We start from the raw sequence: 17,623 nt of genomic DNA on the forward strand, positions 1-17,623 counted from the left end.
CAATGGTGGCGCCATGTTGCGTTTGGAGACCCCCTGATGTGCCTAAACAGTGGAAACCCCTCAATTCTAACTCCAACACACCCCTAACCCTTATCCCAACTGTAGCCGTAACCCTAATCACAACCCTAACCCCAACACACCCCTAACCACAACCCTAACCCCAACACACCCCTAACCCTAACCACAACCCTAATTCCAACCCTAACCCTAAGACAATGTGCCCACGTTGCGGATTCGTGTGAGATTTTTCAGCATCATTTTTGAAAAATCCGCGGGTATAAGGCACTGCGTTTTACCTGGGGATTTACCGCGGATTGCTAGTGTTTTTTGTGCGGATTTCACCTGCGGATTCCTATTGAGGAACAGGTGTAAAACGCTGCGGAATCCGCACAAAGAATTGACATGCTGCGGAAAATACAACGCAGCGTTTCCGCGTGGTATTTTCCGCACCATGGGCACAGCGGATTTGGTTTTCCATATGTTTACATGGTACTGTAAACCTGATGGAACACTGCTGCGGATCCGCAGCCAAATCCGCACCGTGTGCACATGGCCTAATTCTAAAGGTATGTGCACACGCTGCGGAAAACGCTGCGGATCCGCAGCAGTTTCCCATGAGTTTACAGTTCAATGTAAACCTATGGGAAACAAAAATCGCTGTACACATGTTGCAGAAAAACTGCACGGAAACGCAGGGGTTTACATTCCGCAGCATGTCACTTCTTTCTGCGGATTCCGCAGCGGTTTTACAACTGCTCCAATAGAAAATCGCAGTTGTAAAACCGCAGTGAAATGCTCAGAAAAACCGCGGTAAATCTGCGATAAATCCACAGCGGTTTAGCACTGCGGATTTATGAAATCCGCTGCGGAAAAATCCGCAGAGGACCAGAATATGTGTGCACATTCCTAACCCTAACCCTACCCCTAACCCTAACCCTAACCCTAGTTCTAACTCCAACCTTAGTGGGGAAAAAAAAAATCTTTATTTTATTATTGCCCCTACCTATGGGGGTGACAAAGGGGGGGGTCATTTACTGTTTTTTTTTTATTTTGATCACTGTGAGGTTTTATCACAGTGCTCAAAATTCACTCTGGAACGAATCTGCCGGCCGGCAGATTCGGCGGGCGCACTGCGCATGCGCCCGCCATTTTGGAAGATGGCGGCGCCCAGGAAAGAAGACGGACGGACCCCGGGAGGCTAGGTAAGTATAAGGGGGGGAGATCAGGGCATGGGGGGGGCGTCGGAGCACGGGGGGGTGGATCGGTGTGCGGGCGGGTGGATCGGTGTGCGGGGGGGTGGATCGGTGTGCGGGGGGGTGGATCGCAGTTCGGGGGGGTGGATCGGAGTGCAGGGGGGTGGGATTGGAGCACGGGGGGTGGGATTGGAGCACGGGGGGAGCGGACAGGAGGACGGGGGAGCGGAGCACAGGACGGAGGGGAGCGGACCACAGATCGGAGGGCTGGGGGGCGATCGGTGGGGTGGGGGCACATTAGTGTTTCCAGCCATGGCCGATGATATTGCAGCATCAGCCATGGCTGGATTGTAATATTTCACCAGTTTTTTAGGTGAAATATTACAAATCGCTCTGATTGGCAGTTTCACTTTCAACAGCCAATCAGAGTGATCGTAGCCACGGGGCTAAAGTACAACTCCTCCTGTCCCTGCACGCCGGGTGAAATTACAGTTAACCCTTTCACCCGGCCTGCAGGAACGCGATTCCGCCATGACGCATACGCTGCGTCATGGGTCGGAATGGCACCGACTTTCATGACGCAGCGTATGCGTCAAAGGTCGGGAAGGGGTTAAATCGGCAAGGCGGAACGCGATCGGGCAGTCTGATGTGTTCAGCGGCAGAAAAACTCAAAGGCTGACTTCCTAAGTCGCCATACGCTCCGCTAGGGATAATAGACTCTCAATCCTTGCATATTCAAATGCATAGTGAACATATGGGGTCTTCCACACATAGATTTGTTTGCAACCAGGAGCAACAGGCAGGTACCAATGTTTGCATCCCTGAATGTGGTAGATCGTCCAGATATAATAGACTCGCTCCAGTATCCATGGAATTACGATCTAGCCTATGCCTTCCCACCAATGATGCTAATTCCATTGGTGGTCAAGAAGATAAGAGAAGTAAAATCAAAGGTGATTCTGATAGCTCCATTTTGGCCAAAAAGGCCCTGGTTCTCCTGTCTTCGAGCGATGTCAGTTTGCGATCCATGGATTCTGCCAATGACACCAAACCTACTCTCTCAAGGTCCATTCTACCATCCACAAGTAAAGTGCCTCCATCTCACGGCGTGGAACTTGAGAGGCAGATACTGATTTTAAGAGGGTTCTCTCAAGAGCTAATCAACACATTACTGTTGAACAGGAAAAAATCTACAACTATAATATATAGCAGAGTATGGAGAAAATTCCTCGACTTTTATACAAAACCCTTTTCTAGCAAGGTTCCTATTAAAGCCATCCTTGAATTTTTACAAAGAGGCCATGAGTTGGGTTTATCAGTTAATACCTTGAGAGTTCAGGTGTCCACCTTGGGAGCCCTTTATAGTGCTAACATAGCTGGTAATAGATGGATAATAAGATTTGTTAGAGCATGTGAAAGGTGTACACCAGTACATGTCCCATGTTTACCGCCCTGGGTTTACCGCCCTTTTGAGCCCTTACATTCTATCCCTCTAAAAAATATCACATACAAGGTAGCTTTATTGATAGCCTTGACTTCTGCCAGAAGAGTGGGAGACATCCAAGCTCTTTCCATAGATCCTCCGTTCTTAATGACATATTAGGACAGGGTAGTTCTCAAACCCGATCCATCATATCTCCCTAAAGTAGCTACAAAATACCATAGATCCCAATAAATTTTTCTACCTTCCTTTTATGATAATCCAGCAAATTCAGAGGAAAAGAAGCTACATATGTTGGATGTAAAAAGAGCAGTCCTGAGCTACAGTCCTGCAGACAGAGTAGGGCTCTGTTTGTGTCTTTTCAGGGTCACTGAAAAGGCCATGGGGTCACAAAAGCTACCTTGTCCCGGTGGATCAGAGAGGCTATCTATCTGGCATACTTGTCAAAAGGCAAAGATCCTCCAGAGGGAGTAAAGGCGCATTCAGCTCAAGCCGTATCATCCTCGTGGGCGGAGAATAAAGACATCTCCATCAAGCTCATATGTAAGGCCGCAACCTGGTTGTCACCCTCAACTTTCTATAGACATTATAGACTTGATCTATCTTCTGCATCTGACTTGGCATTCGGGAGAGCCGTCCTTCGTACGGTGATCCCACCCAGGTGAAGGGACTCTGCAAATCTCTCAAAGTGGGTGCTGTTGTGGCGAAGGGTAAAAAGCCGGATTACTTACCGGTAATGCCCTTTTAATGAGTCACGACAGCACCCTGTCACTTCCCACCCTAGTAGATATGTATAGTTATTAATACAAAATATTCTCATGGGTGAATATACATATGATAAAATGTACTAACAATTAAGGATATATACTAATTTAACAACGGCGGTTCCTCTTGTACTCTGAAAAACAACTGAGGAGGAGAGGGGGGCCGGCCTTTTGTCTCTGTAGGTTTCCTGTTCCTATGGGTGGGTCCCTCTCTCAAAGTGGGTGCTGTTGTGGCTCATTAAAAGGGCATTACCGGTAAGTAATCCGGCTTATTCTGTTGGTAAACATGATACAGCCCACCGTAACCCACATTGTAATTTTGTGGCGGTGATATGAAGCTGTCCCATCTTGTCATTTAGCGTTGTTGAAATTGTTCTTTGTGCAGGCTTGTTGCACATTAAATATTTTATTTGATTTGCAAAAGTGATAGAGCAGCCGAGATCCGAGTTTGAAATTGTTTGAAACCTATCTTCTAGATTATACAGGCCTCATCTACACTAAAGACAATTTTTTTATCTGTTACTAATGTAATATAGTATTAGGTAATACAGGAATTAGGCTTGGTGTTCAAGGTGTGTGAGGGGAAGGTAGTAATGTTTGTGAAAGCACTAGTGAACCAACAACTTCATGTCCTATCCAAAGACAAGTAACAACTTCTATTACTGAATGTTGTAACTTTTTAGAGTGCTGCATTGTTCTCATGTAATTGTAGTCTGTGATATCTTTAGTGGGGCTTCAGTGCTTGCTGTTGCTGCAGATGTTGATGCTAATTTGTGGAAATGTGAACAGTCCTGCTTCGGTGTCCATCTGCTGGGTTGGCTGTAGTGAAAGACGTTTCAGTCCTTTTTATACTATTACTGCTGTGATGAAATTGATATCACTTTTGTGGTGTGTGCCACTAAAGGGGAACATATGAGTTATCTAGGTAGGAGATTGAATAGAGCCAGACAAAGACCAGATCAGGGGTGTCACCTTCTTTGTGTGTCTCAGAGGTTAAAAGTTGTGAGAGCCAAAGACAGATGGGTAGAGATAGAAGCTGGGATTCAGTTGGATAGGTTAGTTTATTGAGAACAGCCTGCGGCCTCCTCGGTTGATCGTTGCCCAATTGTGTAATTGTCTGGACAACAGGGGCCAGCTAAGAGCTCTTTGCTTCAAAGATCACAGTGGGCAGTTCTGCATGACCCCTGGCCTGTGATCTCTGTGATAATGGGATTAAATCCTTGACAAATTGGTTGGCCAATCCAATGTGTTGGCCACAAAAATGCAATCTTTCTGCCTAGTGGATACAGACTGTTTCTGAAAACTGATGGCCATCACAGTCCACCAGTACCAGATATCCAGTTACCATTACTTCTCTAAGAAAAATGTGCCTACACTACACCAGCTTGTAGACGACAAAATTGTGTGTTCCTTGAAATAATCAGTCTGACAGGGTGCATTTCAATACTGACACCAGGACGAGCAAGCATGGACAGGGGTATTACATCTTTCTGACTGGGCACTGAGTGACTCTGGTGGATGTAAGGGAAGGCGGGGAAGGGGCTATTGCAAAAGTCTTGGAATCTCCAAGGCTTGCAGGACACTTGAGGATGGAGAACTAAACTACTATACATTATAAGAAGGAGAACTAAATTATTAGACAACAGGGGTTGGAGAACAAAACTACTAAACCCCCACAGTTGGATAACTAAACCAGTACACACCAGAAGATGAAGAACTGAACTATTATACAACAGGGATTGGAGAAATAAAGTACTAAACACCTAAAGTTGGATAACTAAACCACTGTACTCCCGAAGATGTAGAACTAAACTACTAGACAACAGGGCTAGGAGAAATAAAGAAATAAACACCTAAAATTGAATAACAAAACCACTACATACCAGAAGAAGGAGAACTAAAGTACGAGACACCAGGGGTTGGAGAACTAAACTATTAAACACCTGGGTTTGGAGAACTAAACCACTACACTAAAGGATGGTGAACTAAAACACTAGACATGAAGGTGTCAATAGACAGCAAATCTTGGAATCCCCAAGGTTTACAGGACAAACTTCTGTATCTAACACTTCCTCCATTACTTTGGCTTCCTCGACCTTCTGTAGGGCCTCCACCTGTGCCATCAACGGCTCCCTTAATGAGGCATGCTTTCCAACAGTGCAGAGACAATCCCTTACCTTCGTACTGCATAGCCAGGGAAAACCGAAATCAGGTAATGTTTAAATTTATATGCCTTGGAGAACACAGTCGCACAGCTAAAGCATTGTGGACATCTAGACTGGCAAAGTTTGAGCACTGGTTGTCTACACTGAACCTGGAGTCAGTGAAGGCCGTGTGCAATAACAGTGCAATAACATAGTGGCAGACCTATGCTGATGCAACATCACATACGTGCCTTGAATGGCTCACGTCCTCAGCCTGGTAGTACAACAATTTCAATAAGACTACCCCAGCCTGAATGAGCTGTTGCAGAAAGCACAGCTGCTGTATGCTCATGTCCAGTATCTACACTACTCGTGTCATCGACTTACAGATGTGCTCAAAAGTTTACATGCCTCGGTTGAATTTTTGCTTTTTTGGCCTTTTTTCAGAGAACATGAATGATAACACGAAAACTTTTTCTCCACTCATGGTTAGTGGTTGGGTGAAGCCATTTATTGTCAAGCTGATGTGTTTTCTCTTTTTAAATCATAATGACAACCCAAAACATCCAAATGACTATGATCAAAAGTTTACATACCATAGTGATTTTGACCTTATAACATGCACAGAAGTTGACATAAATGGGTTTGACTGACTTCTAAAGGTAACATCTATACCTGTGACCTGTTTGCTTGTTACCAGTGTGTGTGCAAAAAAACTGAGTGAGTTTCTGGGATCCAGACAGACTCTTGCATCTTTCATCCAGCCACTGACGTTTCTGGATTATGAGTCATGAAGAAAGCAAAAGTATTGTCAACGGATCTACGGAAAAGGTAATTGAACTATATAAAACAGGAAAGGGATACAAAAAGATATCCAAGGAATTGAGAATGCAGCATTTGGGAAGCCAGCAGAGTTTTGATAGATCATCTGCCTTTTAATCGGTGGATCAGAGACCTCACGGCATGACACAGGGTCCGGGTCATTGCTATGGTAACCTGATGTCATCATGATGACATCCAGGTCACCAGAGCTAGGAAAGTTGCTGATCCTGTGCAGTGCATGATCAGCAACTTTCCCTGTCAGTGCAGAGCTGACAGTTTGCACATCATAGGGATGCTGCTGCATGCCCATGCTGTCCAAGAGATCAGCCTGAAAAAAGTGTTAGTGCCAAAGTGGGAAAAAGTAAAAAGTATTGCCGTGTCTGCAATGACCTGAGCTATAAAACTATCCAGCTAGTTAACCAATTTAGTAAACACCAAAAAATAAATAATAAACAAGGCTCAAAACAATGCTCTAGTACCGCTGAACAAAAAGTGTAATAAATCATGATCAAAAAGACGCATGCACAGTTGTGCTCCAAAGACTTTTGCATCTTTCATCCACACACTGACATTTCTGGATTGTGAGTCATGAGGAAGCAAAATAATTGACAACAGATCTATGAGAAAAGGTAGTTGAACTGTATAAAACAGGAAAGTGATACAAAAAGATATCCAAGGAATTAATCATGTCAGCCAGCAGCATTCAAACTGTGTTTAACAGATGGAAAAGCAGGGGCTCTGTAGCAACAAAACCATGGTCAGATAGACCAACACAATTTTTATCCATTACTGCCAGGAAAATTGTTTGGATGCAAAGAAAAACCCACAAATAACATCAGCTGAAATACAGGACTCCCTGAAAACTAGCAGTCTGGCTGTTTCAAGATGCACAATAAGGAGGCACTTGAAGAAAAATGGGCTACATGGTTGAGTCACCAGAGGAAAGCCATTGCTGTGCAAATGCCACAAAGTATCTCACCTACAATATGCAATACAGCACAGAGACAAGCCTCAAAACTTCTGGAACAAGGTAATTTTGAGTGATGAGGCCAAAATCTAACTTTTTGGCCACAACCATACATTTTACATTTGAAGAGAGGTCAACAAGGCCTATGATGAAAGAAACACCATTCCTACTGTAAGGTGGATCACTGATGTTTTGGGGATGTATGAGCTACAAAGACACAGGAAACTTGGTCAAAGTTGAAGGAAAGATGAATGCAGCACGATATCAGCAAATACTGAAGACAAATTTACAAGCATCAGCCAAGAAGCTACGCATGGGATCTACTTGGACGTTCCAACATGACAATGATCCAAAACACAAGGCCAAGTCGACCTGTCATTGGCTATAGCAGAATAAAGTGAAGGTTCTGGAGTGGCCATCTCAGACTCCTAACCTCAATATCATTGAGCAACTCTGGGAAGATCTCAAGCGCACAGTTCATACTAGACAGAATAGGAATTTACAGGAACTGGAGGCTTTCTGCCAAAAGAGTAAGCAGCTTTACCATTTGAGAAAATAAAGAATCTCATCCACAACTACCACAAAAGACTTCAAGCTGTCATTGATGTTAGAGGGGGCAATACATGGTATTAAGAAATGGGGTATGTAAAGTTTTGATGTGGGTCATTTGGATGTTTTGGGTTTTCATTGTGACTTAAAAAGAGAAAACACAGTAGTATAACAATAAATGGCTTCACCCAACCACTAACCATGAGTGGAGAAAAAGTTTTGGTGTTACCATGCATATTCTCTGAAAAAAGGCCAAGAAAGCAAAAATTTTGCCTAGGTATGTAAACTTTTGAGCACAACCAGTGTTCAGCGAAACGGATCGGACATTTCCAAAAGTCGCCAACTTTCGGCAAAGTCGGGTTTCGTGAAACCTGACCCGATCCTAGTGTGGGATTGGCCATGAGGTCGGCGATCTTCACGCCAAAGTCGCGTTTCGTATGACGCTTTCAGCGCCATTTCTCATCCAATGAAGGAGGACGCAGAGTGTGGGCATAGGTCTCGGTCCCCACCATCTTAGAGAAGAGCATTACCGTGATTGGCTTGCTTTCTGCGGCATCACAGGGACTAAAAAGGGGCGTGCACGCCGACCGCCATCTTACTTCTGCCGATCTTAGCATAGGGAGAGGTTACTGCAGCTTTATCAGAAGAAGGGATACAGTTAGGGAGGGAAGATTAACCCCGAAACTGCTTGTGCTGTAGCGATTTCCACTGTCCAACACCACCTTTTCTTTGCAGGGACAGTGGAGTTTTTTTTTGTGCATCAGCTCTGTAGCTTATTAGGCTTCCCTATAAGGCTTCCTGATAGCATTGCTGTTTGTACGCCGCTGTGCAAACCAACTGCTTTTTTAAAAGCAAAAATCCTGTTGCTCCTTTCTGCACAGTTCTCTTGTTTATTTGTCCACACTTTTGTGTTCAGCAGTCCTTTTTATTGCTGCCATACATGTCCTTTGATCATTGTAGGGAGATTGAAATCGTAGTAAAGCCCTTGTATTTTTTGATAAATCTGCCAGCCATATTCTGCCACTTACATGGTGTAGTGTAATACCTAGGCCCTATTTTTTGCTGCAGTCTCCCCCCCCAAAAAGGAGATTTGAATTGCCAACAAGTTTCTATATGTCAGTTCTGTTTGACGTGTATCTGCCAGCCACGTACTGCCACTTACATTGTGTAGTGTAATACACGGGGCCTGTTTTTTGCTGCAGTCTTCCCCCCAAACAAGGAGATTTAAATTGCCAACAAGTTTCTATACGTCAGTTCTGTTTGACGTATATCTGCCAGCCACATTCTGTGTTGTGAATTCCGCTCTTGGGCTCCCTCTGGTGGTTGTAAGTGGCACTTTTGTGAGTTCTGCTCTTGGGCTCCCTCTTGTGGTTTCTAGTGGTATGGCTGCTCCTTGGATTTAGCTGTCATCAGCTGCCTCCACTTATCGTCTCTTCTGTTCGGCTATTTAGGTCTGGCTCTTTCTTCAGCCAGTGCCACTTTTAAATGGTTCCTGGTTGGATTCACATCTCTTTGGAGTTCCCTGTTATCCTGACCAGTTCAGCAAAGCTAAGTTTTTGCTTGCTCTTTTCTGTCCATAGATTGTGGACTTATCCATTCTGTGCTTTCTTTGTTTGTCCAGCTTATCAGTGTGAATTAATTCTGTCTTGCTGGAAGCTCTGGGAGGCAGTTTTGCCCTCCACACCTTTATTCAGGTGTGGAGATTTTTTTTGTAAACTCTGCGTGGATTTTTGTAGTGTTTTATACTGACCGCACAGTATTCCATCCTGTCCTATCTATTTAGCTAGACTGGCCTCCTGTGCTCATCCTGGTTTCATTCTGTGTATGTCTTTTCCCTCTCCACTCACAGTCATTATTTGTGGGGGGCTAATCTATCCTTTGGGGATTTCTCTGAGGCAAGATAGCTTTCCTGCTTCTTTCTTTAGGGGTAGTTAGCTCTTAGGCTGTGACGAGATGCCTAGGGAGAGTTAGGAGCATTCCACGGCTACTTCTAGTGTTGTGTTGAGCTTAGGGACTGCGGTCAGTACAGTTACCACTTCCTTCAGAGCTCGTTCCATGTTGCTCCTAGACCACCGTATCATAACAGTACAAGTGGCCAAAAATGAATTAAATGCATCTCAAAAGAAGGAAAAGAAAGTTCTGAACCATTTTTTTTTCTGTGCTCTGGTTTGTCTTTTTTTTCCTCTTGATATCTGGGTGGATCAGGATATATGCTTTGGCATGGATGTTCAGGGTTTGTTTTCTCGTGTGGATCAACTTGCTGCAAGATGACAGAGTATGCAGGACTATGTTGTCCAGACTCCGGCTTTAGAGCCTAGAATTCCTACTCCTGAATTGTTTTTTGGGGACAGATCCAAGTTTTTGAACTTTAAAAATAACTGCAAATTGTTTTTTGCTTTGAAACTCTGTTCTTCTGGTGATCCCATTCAGCAAGTAAAAATCATCATATCCTTGCTGCGTGGTGACCCTCAAGACTGGGCTTTTTCTCTTGAAACAGGGGATCCGGCATTATTGAATGTAGATGCATTTTTTCAAGCGCTCGGATTATTGTATGACGAACCTAATTCTGTGGATCATGCAGAAAAAACCCTGTTGGCCTTGTGTCAAGGTCAGGAAGCGGCAGAGTTTTACTGCCAGAAATTTAGAAAATGGTCTGTGCTCACTAAATGGAATGAAGAGGCTCTGGCTGCTATTTTCAGAAAAGGTCTTTCTGAAACCTTTAAAAATGTTATGGTGGGCTTTCCTACGCCTGCCGGTTTGAGCGAATCTATGTCTCTAGCCATTCAGACTGATCGGCGTCTGCGCGAGCGCAAAGCTGTGCACCATATGGCAGTATCCTCTGAGCAAAGTCCTGAACCTATGCAATGTGATAGGATTTTGACTAGAATAGAACGGCAGGAATTCAGACGTCAGAATTAGCTGTGTTTTTACTGTGGTGATTCAGCTCATGTTATCTCTGATTGCCCTAAGCGTACTAAGAGAGTCGCTAGGTCTGTTACCATTAGTACTATACAGCCTAAATTTCTCTTATCTGTGACCCTGATTTGCTCATTGTCGTCCTTTTCTGTCATGGAATTTGTGGATTCAGGCGCTGCCCTGAACTTAATGGACTTAGAATTCACCAGGCGCTGTGGTTTTTCCTTGCAGCCTTTGCAGAGCCCTATTCCTTTGAGGGGTATTGATGCTACACCCTTGGCCAAGGATAAACCTCAGTACTGGACACAGATGACTATGTACATGGCTCCTGCACATCAGGAAGATTGCCGTTTTCTGGTGTTGCATAACCTGCATGATGTTGTTGTACTGGGATTTCCATGGTTACATGAACATAATCCGGTGCTGGATTGGAAAACTATGTTGGTGACTAGTTGGGGTTGTCGAGGAGTACAATTTCCTCTTCCCCCTCTTCTGAGGTCCCTGAGTTTTCGTCGGATTTCCAGGATGTATTTGATGAGCCCAAGTCCAGTTCCTTTCCTCCGCACAGGGACTGTGATTGTGCTATTAACTTAATTCCTGGTTGCAAGTTCCCTAAGGGACGACTTTTCAATCTGTCTGTGCCAGATCATGCCGCCATGCGGAGTTATGTTAAGGAGTCTTTGGAGAATGGGCATATTCGGCCCTCTTCGTCACCATTGGGAGCGGGTTTCTTTTTTGTTGCTAAGAAGGATGGCTCCTTGAGACCCTGTATTGATTATCGTCTTCTTAATAAGATCACGGTCAAATTCCAATACCCCTTGCCTTTGCTTACTGATTTGTTTGCTCAGATTAAGGGGGCTAGTTGGTTTACTAAAGGTACCGTCACACTTAGCGACGCTGCAGCGATACCGACAACGATCCGGATCGCTGCAGCGTCGCTGTTTGGTTGCTGGAGAGCTGTCACACAGACAGCTCTCCAGCGACCAACGATGCCGGTAACCAGGGTAAACATCGGGTAACTAAGCGCAGGGCCGCGCTTAATAACCTGATGTTTACCCTGGTTACCATCCTAAAAGTAAAAAAAAAAAACAGTACATACTTACCTACAGCCGTCTGTCCTCCAGCGCTGTGCTCTGCACTCCTCCTGTACTGTCTGTGTGAGCTCAGCGGCCGGAAAGCAGAGCGGTGACGTCACCGCTCTGCTTTCCGGCTGACCGACGCTCACAGCCAGTACAGGAGGAGTGCAGAGCACAGCGCTGGAGGACAGACGGCTGTAGGTAAGTATGTACTGTTTGTTTTTTTTTACTTTTAGGATGGTAACCAGGGTAAACATCGGGTTACTAAGTGCGGCCCTGCGCTTAGTTACCCGATGTTTACCCTGGTTACCAGCGAAGACATCGCTGAATCGGTGTCACACACGCCGATTCAGCGATGTCTGCGGGGAGTCCAGCGACCAAATAAAGTTCTGGACTTTCTTCCCCGACCAGCGACAGCACAGCAGGGGCCTGATCGCTGCTGCCTGTCACACTGGACGATATCGCTAGCGAGGACGCTGCAACGTCACGGATCGCTAGCGATATCATCTAGTGTGACGGTACCTTAAGATTGACCTCCGAGGGGCATATAATCTTGTTCGTATTAAACAGGGTGACGAATGGAAAACTGCATTTAATACGCCCGAAGGCCATTTTGAATACCTTGTGATGCCATTTGGGCTCTCTAATGCTCCATCTGTGTTCCAGTCTTTCATGCATGATATTTTCCGCAATTATCTTGATAAATTCATGGTCGTATATTTGGATGATATTTTGATTTTTTCCGATGATTGGGAGTCTCATGTGAAGCAGGTCAGGATGGTGTTCCAGATCCTTCGTGATAATGCTTTGTTTGTGAAGGGGTCTAAGTGCCTATTCGGAGTTCAGAAGGTCTCTTTTTTGGGTTTTATTTTTTCTCCCTCGTCTATAGATATGGATCCTGTTAAGGTCCAAGCTATTCATGACTGGACCCAACCCACATCTGTGAAGACTAGAGTCTTCAAAAATTTTTGGGCTTTGCTAATTTCTATCGCCGTTTCATTGCCAACTTTTCCAGTGTGGTTAAGCCCCTTACTGATTTGACGAAGAAAGGCGCTGATGTGACGAATTGGTCCTCTGAGGCTGTTGAGGCTTTTCAGGAGCTTAAACGCCGATTTACTTCTGCCCGTGTTGCGTCAGCTGGATGTTTCTCTTCCTTTTCAGGTTGAGGTCGACGCTTCTGAGATTGGGGCAGGGGCGTTTTTGTCTCAGAGGGAGTCTGATGGTTCTTTGATGAAACCGTGTGCTTTTTTTTCCAGAAAGTTTTCGCCTGCGGAATGCAATTATGATGTCGGCAATCGGGAGTTGTTGGCTATGAAGTGGGCGTTTGAGGAGTGGCGACATTGGCTTGATGGAGCTAAACACCGTGTTGTGGTCCTGACCGATCATAAGAATCTGATTTACCTAGAGTCGGCCAAGCGGCTGAATCCTAGACAGGCTCGATGGTCCCTGTTTTTCTCCCGTTTTGATTTTGTGGTCTCGTATCTTCCGGGATCTAAGAATGTTTAGGCTGATGCCCTCTCTAAGAGTTTTTCGCCTGATTCTCCTGGAGTCCCTGATCCGGTTGGCATTCTTAAGGAGGGGGTGATTCTTTCTGCTATCTCCCCTGATTTGCGGCGGGTGCTTCAGGAATTTCAGGCTGATAGGCCTGACCGCTGTCCAGTGGGAAAGCTGTTTGTTCCTGATAGATGGACAAGTAAGGTAATTTCTGAGGTTCATTGTTCAGTGTTGGCTGTTCATCCTGGGATTTTTGGTACCAGAGATTTGGTTGCTAGGTCCTTTTGGTGGCCTTCCTTGTCGCGCGATGTGCATGCTTTTGTGCAGTCCTGTGGGACTTGCGCCCGGGCCAAGCCTTGCTGTTCCCGCGCTAGTGGATTGCTTTTGCCTTTGCCGGTCCCTGAGAGGCCCTGGACGCATATTTCCATGGATTTTATTTCGGATCTTCCTGTTTCCCAGAAGATGTCTGTTATCTGGGTTGTTTGTGACCGATTCTCTAAAATGGTCCATCTGGTACCTTTGCCTAAGTTGCCTTCCTCCTCAGATCTGGTTCCATTATTTTTTCAGCATGTGGTTCATTTACATGGCATTCCGGAGAATATTGTGTCTGACAGAGGTTCTCAGTTTGTCTCTAGATTTTGGCGGGCCTTTTGTGCTAGGATGGGCATTGATTTATCTTTTTCTTCGGCGTTTCATCCTCAGACTAATGGCCAAACTGAGCGAACTGATTAGACCTTGGAGACCTATTTGAGATGCTTTGTGTCTGCTGATCAGGATGATTGGGTGTCTTTCTTGCTGTTGGCCGAGTTTGCCCTTAATAATCGGGCTAGTTCGGCTACTTTGGTTTCACCTTTTTTTTGTAATTTTGGTTTTCATCCTCGTTTTTCTTCTGGGCAGGTTGAGCCTTCTGATTGTCCTGGTGTTGATTCTGTGGTGGACAGGCTGCAGCAGATTTGGACTCATGTGGTGGACAATTTGACGTTGTCTCAGTAAAGGGGTCAACGTTTTGCTAACCGCCGTCGGTGTGTTGGTCCCCGGCTTCGTGTGGGAGAGTTGGTTTGGTTGTCTTCTCCTCATGTTCCTATGAAAGTTTCTTCTCCTAACTTTAAGGCTCGGTTTATTGGTCCTTATAAAATTTCTGAAATTATTAATCCGGTGTCTTTTCGTTTGGCTCTTCCAGTCTCTTTTGCCATTCATAATATTTTCCATAGATCTTTGTTGCGGAGATATGTGGTGCCCGTTGTTCCCTCGGTTGACCCTCCTGCCCCGATGTTGGTTGAGGGAGAGTTTGAATATGAGGTTGAGAAGATTTTGGATTCTCGTTTTTCGAGGCGGAGGCTTCAGTATCTTGTCAAGTGGAAGGGTTATGGCCAGGAGGATAATTCTTGGGTTGTTGCCTCCGATGTCCATGCCACCGATTTGGTTTGTGCTTTTCACTTGGCTCGTCCTGATCAGCCTGGGGGCTCTGGTGGGGGCTCTGGTTGTAAGTGGCACTTTTGTGAGTTCTGCTCTTGGGCTCCCTCTTGTGGTTTCTAGTGGTATGGCTGCTCCTTGGAGTTAGCTGTCATCAGCTGCCTCCACTTATCGTCTCTTCTGCTCGGCTATTTAGGTCTGGCTCTTTCTTCAGCCAGTGCCACTTTTAAATGGTTCCTGGTTGGATTCACATCTCTTTGGAGTTCCCTGTTATCCTGACCAGTTCAGCAAAGCTAAGTTTTTGCTTGCTCTTTTCTGTCCATAGATTGTGGACTTATCCATTCTGCGCTTTCTTTGTTTGTCCAGCTTATCAGTGTGAATTAATTCTGCCTTGCTGGAAGCTCTGGGAGGCAGTTTTGCCCTCCATACCTTTAGTCAGGTGTGGAGATTTTTTTTGTAAACTCTGCGTGGATTTTTGTAGTGTTTTATACTGACCGCACAGTATTCCATCCTGTCCTATCTATTTAGCTAGACTGGCCTCCTGTGCTCATCCTGGTTTCATTCTGTGTATGTCTTTTCCATCTCCACTCACAGTCATTATTTGTGGGGGGCTAATCTATCCTTTGGGGATTTCTCTGAGGCAAGATAGCTTTCCTGCTTCTTTCTTTAGGGGTAGTTAGTGTTATGACCTAGTGGTCAGGACAATAATGGACCTGGTGGATAAGAGCACACGGAATGACCTGATAGTTACTGATAATATAGGACGAGCTCTGGGACGTGGGAACTCTGCTGACCGCAATCCCTAATCCTATCAACCACACTAGAAATAGCCGTGTATTGCGCCTAACGCTCCCTATGCAACTCGGCACAGCCTAAGAAACTAGCTAGCCCTGAAGATAGAAAAATAAAGCCTACCTTGCCTCAGAGAAATTCCCCAAAGGAAAAGGCAGCCCCCCACATATAATGACTGTGAGTAAAGATGAAAATACAAACACAGAGATGAAATAGATTTAGCAAAGTGAGGCCCGACTTACTGAACAGACCGAGGATAGGAAAGGTTACTTTGCGGTCAGCACAAAAACCTACAAAAAGACCACGCAGAGGGCGCAAAAAGACCCTCCGCACCGACTCACGGTGAGGAGGCGCTCCCTCTGCGTCCCAGAGCTTCCAGCAAGCAAGAACAATTGAAATAGCAAGCTGGACAGAAAAATAGCAAACCAGAGAAAAACAAGCAGTCACTTAGCTTCTGCTGGGAAGACTGGCCACAAGAATGATCCAGGAGTCAACTAGACCAATACTGGAACATTGACAGGTGGCCTGGAGCAAAGATCTAAGTGGAGTTAAATAGAGCAGCCAGCTAACGAATTAACCTCGTCACCTGAGGAAGGAAACTCAGAAACACCCACAGCCACCAGAGAAAGTCCATGGACAGAACCAGCCGAAGTACCATTCATGACCACAGGAGGGAGCCCGACAACAGAACTCACAACAAGTTAACTCTTAGGCTGTGACGAGATGCCTAGGGAGAGTTAGGAGCATTCCACGGCTACTTCTAGTGTTGTGTTGAGCTTAGGGACTGCGGTCAGTACAGTTACCACTTCCTTCAGAGCTCGTTCCATGTTGCTCCTAGAGCACCGTATCATAACAGTTCTGCCACTTACATTGTGTAGTGTAATACACGGGGCCTGTTTTTTGCTGCAGTCTCCCCCCAAACAAGAAAATTTAAATTGCCACCAAGTTTCTATATGTCAGTTCTGTTTGTCGTACATCTGCCAGCCACGTTCTACCACTTACATTGTGTAGTGTAATACACTGGGCCTGAGATTTGTTGCAGTCTCCCCACAAAAAAGGGAGATTTAAATTGGCACTAAGTGGATCTACATCACAGTTCTGTTAGTTTGTCATACATCTTCAAGCCACATTCTACCACTTACATTGTGTAGTGTAATACACTACGCCTGAGTTTTGTTGCAGTCTCCCCCCCAAAAAAAGGGAGATTAAAATTCTCCACAAGTTTATCTACACCTTCTACCTTGTTTCACAGAACGATATAACGGTTGTTATTTTGGTTAGAGTTTTCCAAAAATGAGGAAGTCTGGTGGAAGAGGCCGTGGGTGCCACTTACATTGTGCAATACTAATAATAATTTTTATTTATATAGCGCCAACAAATTCCGCAGCACTTTACAATTAAGCGGGGACATGTACAGACAATAAAATTGTCTAGCTAGTGTAGTGTAATACACTACGCCTGAGTTTTGTTGCAGTCTCCCACCCAAAAAAGGGAGATTAAAATTCTCCACTAGTTTATATACACCTTCTACCTTGTTTCACAGAACCATCTCACGGTTGTTATTTTGGTTAGAGTTTTCCAAAAATGAGGAAGTCTGGTGGAAGAGGCCGTGGGTGGGCGCTGCCAGCTGGTACTGATGGTGGTGTTGGTGGTGGTGGAGCATCTGGTGGTAGTGGGAAAAGCAAAATAGCACCAAAAGCTCGAGGTGTTGAGCCAGCGTCATCATCTGGCTACACAAGGCCTCAAAGGCTCCCTTATCTGGGAGTAGGAAAAAAGCTTTTAATGCCGGAGCAGGAGGAAAAACTTTTGTCTTTCCTTGCTGACTCAGCCTCTAGCTCTTTCTCCTCCTCTTCAGAAGGTTCGAAATCGAAAAGCAGCGAGTCATCAGTGGATGCTCCCGGTCAGGAACAAGTCGCTTCCTTGTGTCCTTCACCCAAACCAAAAGTGAAGGTTGCAGCAGGCGAAACTACAGTTTACTCCATGGAGCTCTTTACACATACCATGCCTGGGTTAGAGAGGGAAATTGTTAAAAGCCCATTACAAGATGAATCG

Source organism: Ranitomeya imitator, chromosome 5 (genome assembly GCF_032444005.1).
Source record: "Ranitomeya imitator isolate aRanImi1 chromosome 5, aRanImi1.pri, whole genome shotgun sequence".
Taxonomy (NCBI): Eukaryota; Metazoa; Chordata; class Amphibia; order Anura; family Dendrobatidae; genus Ranitomeya; species Ranitomeya imitator.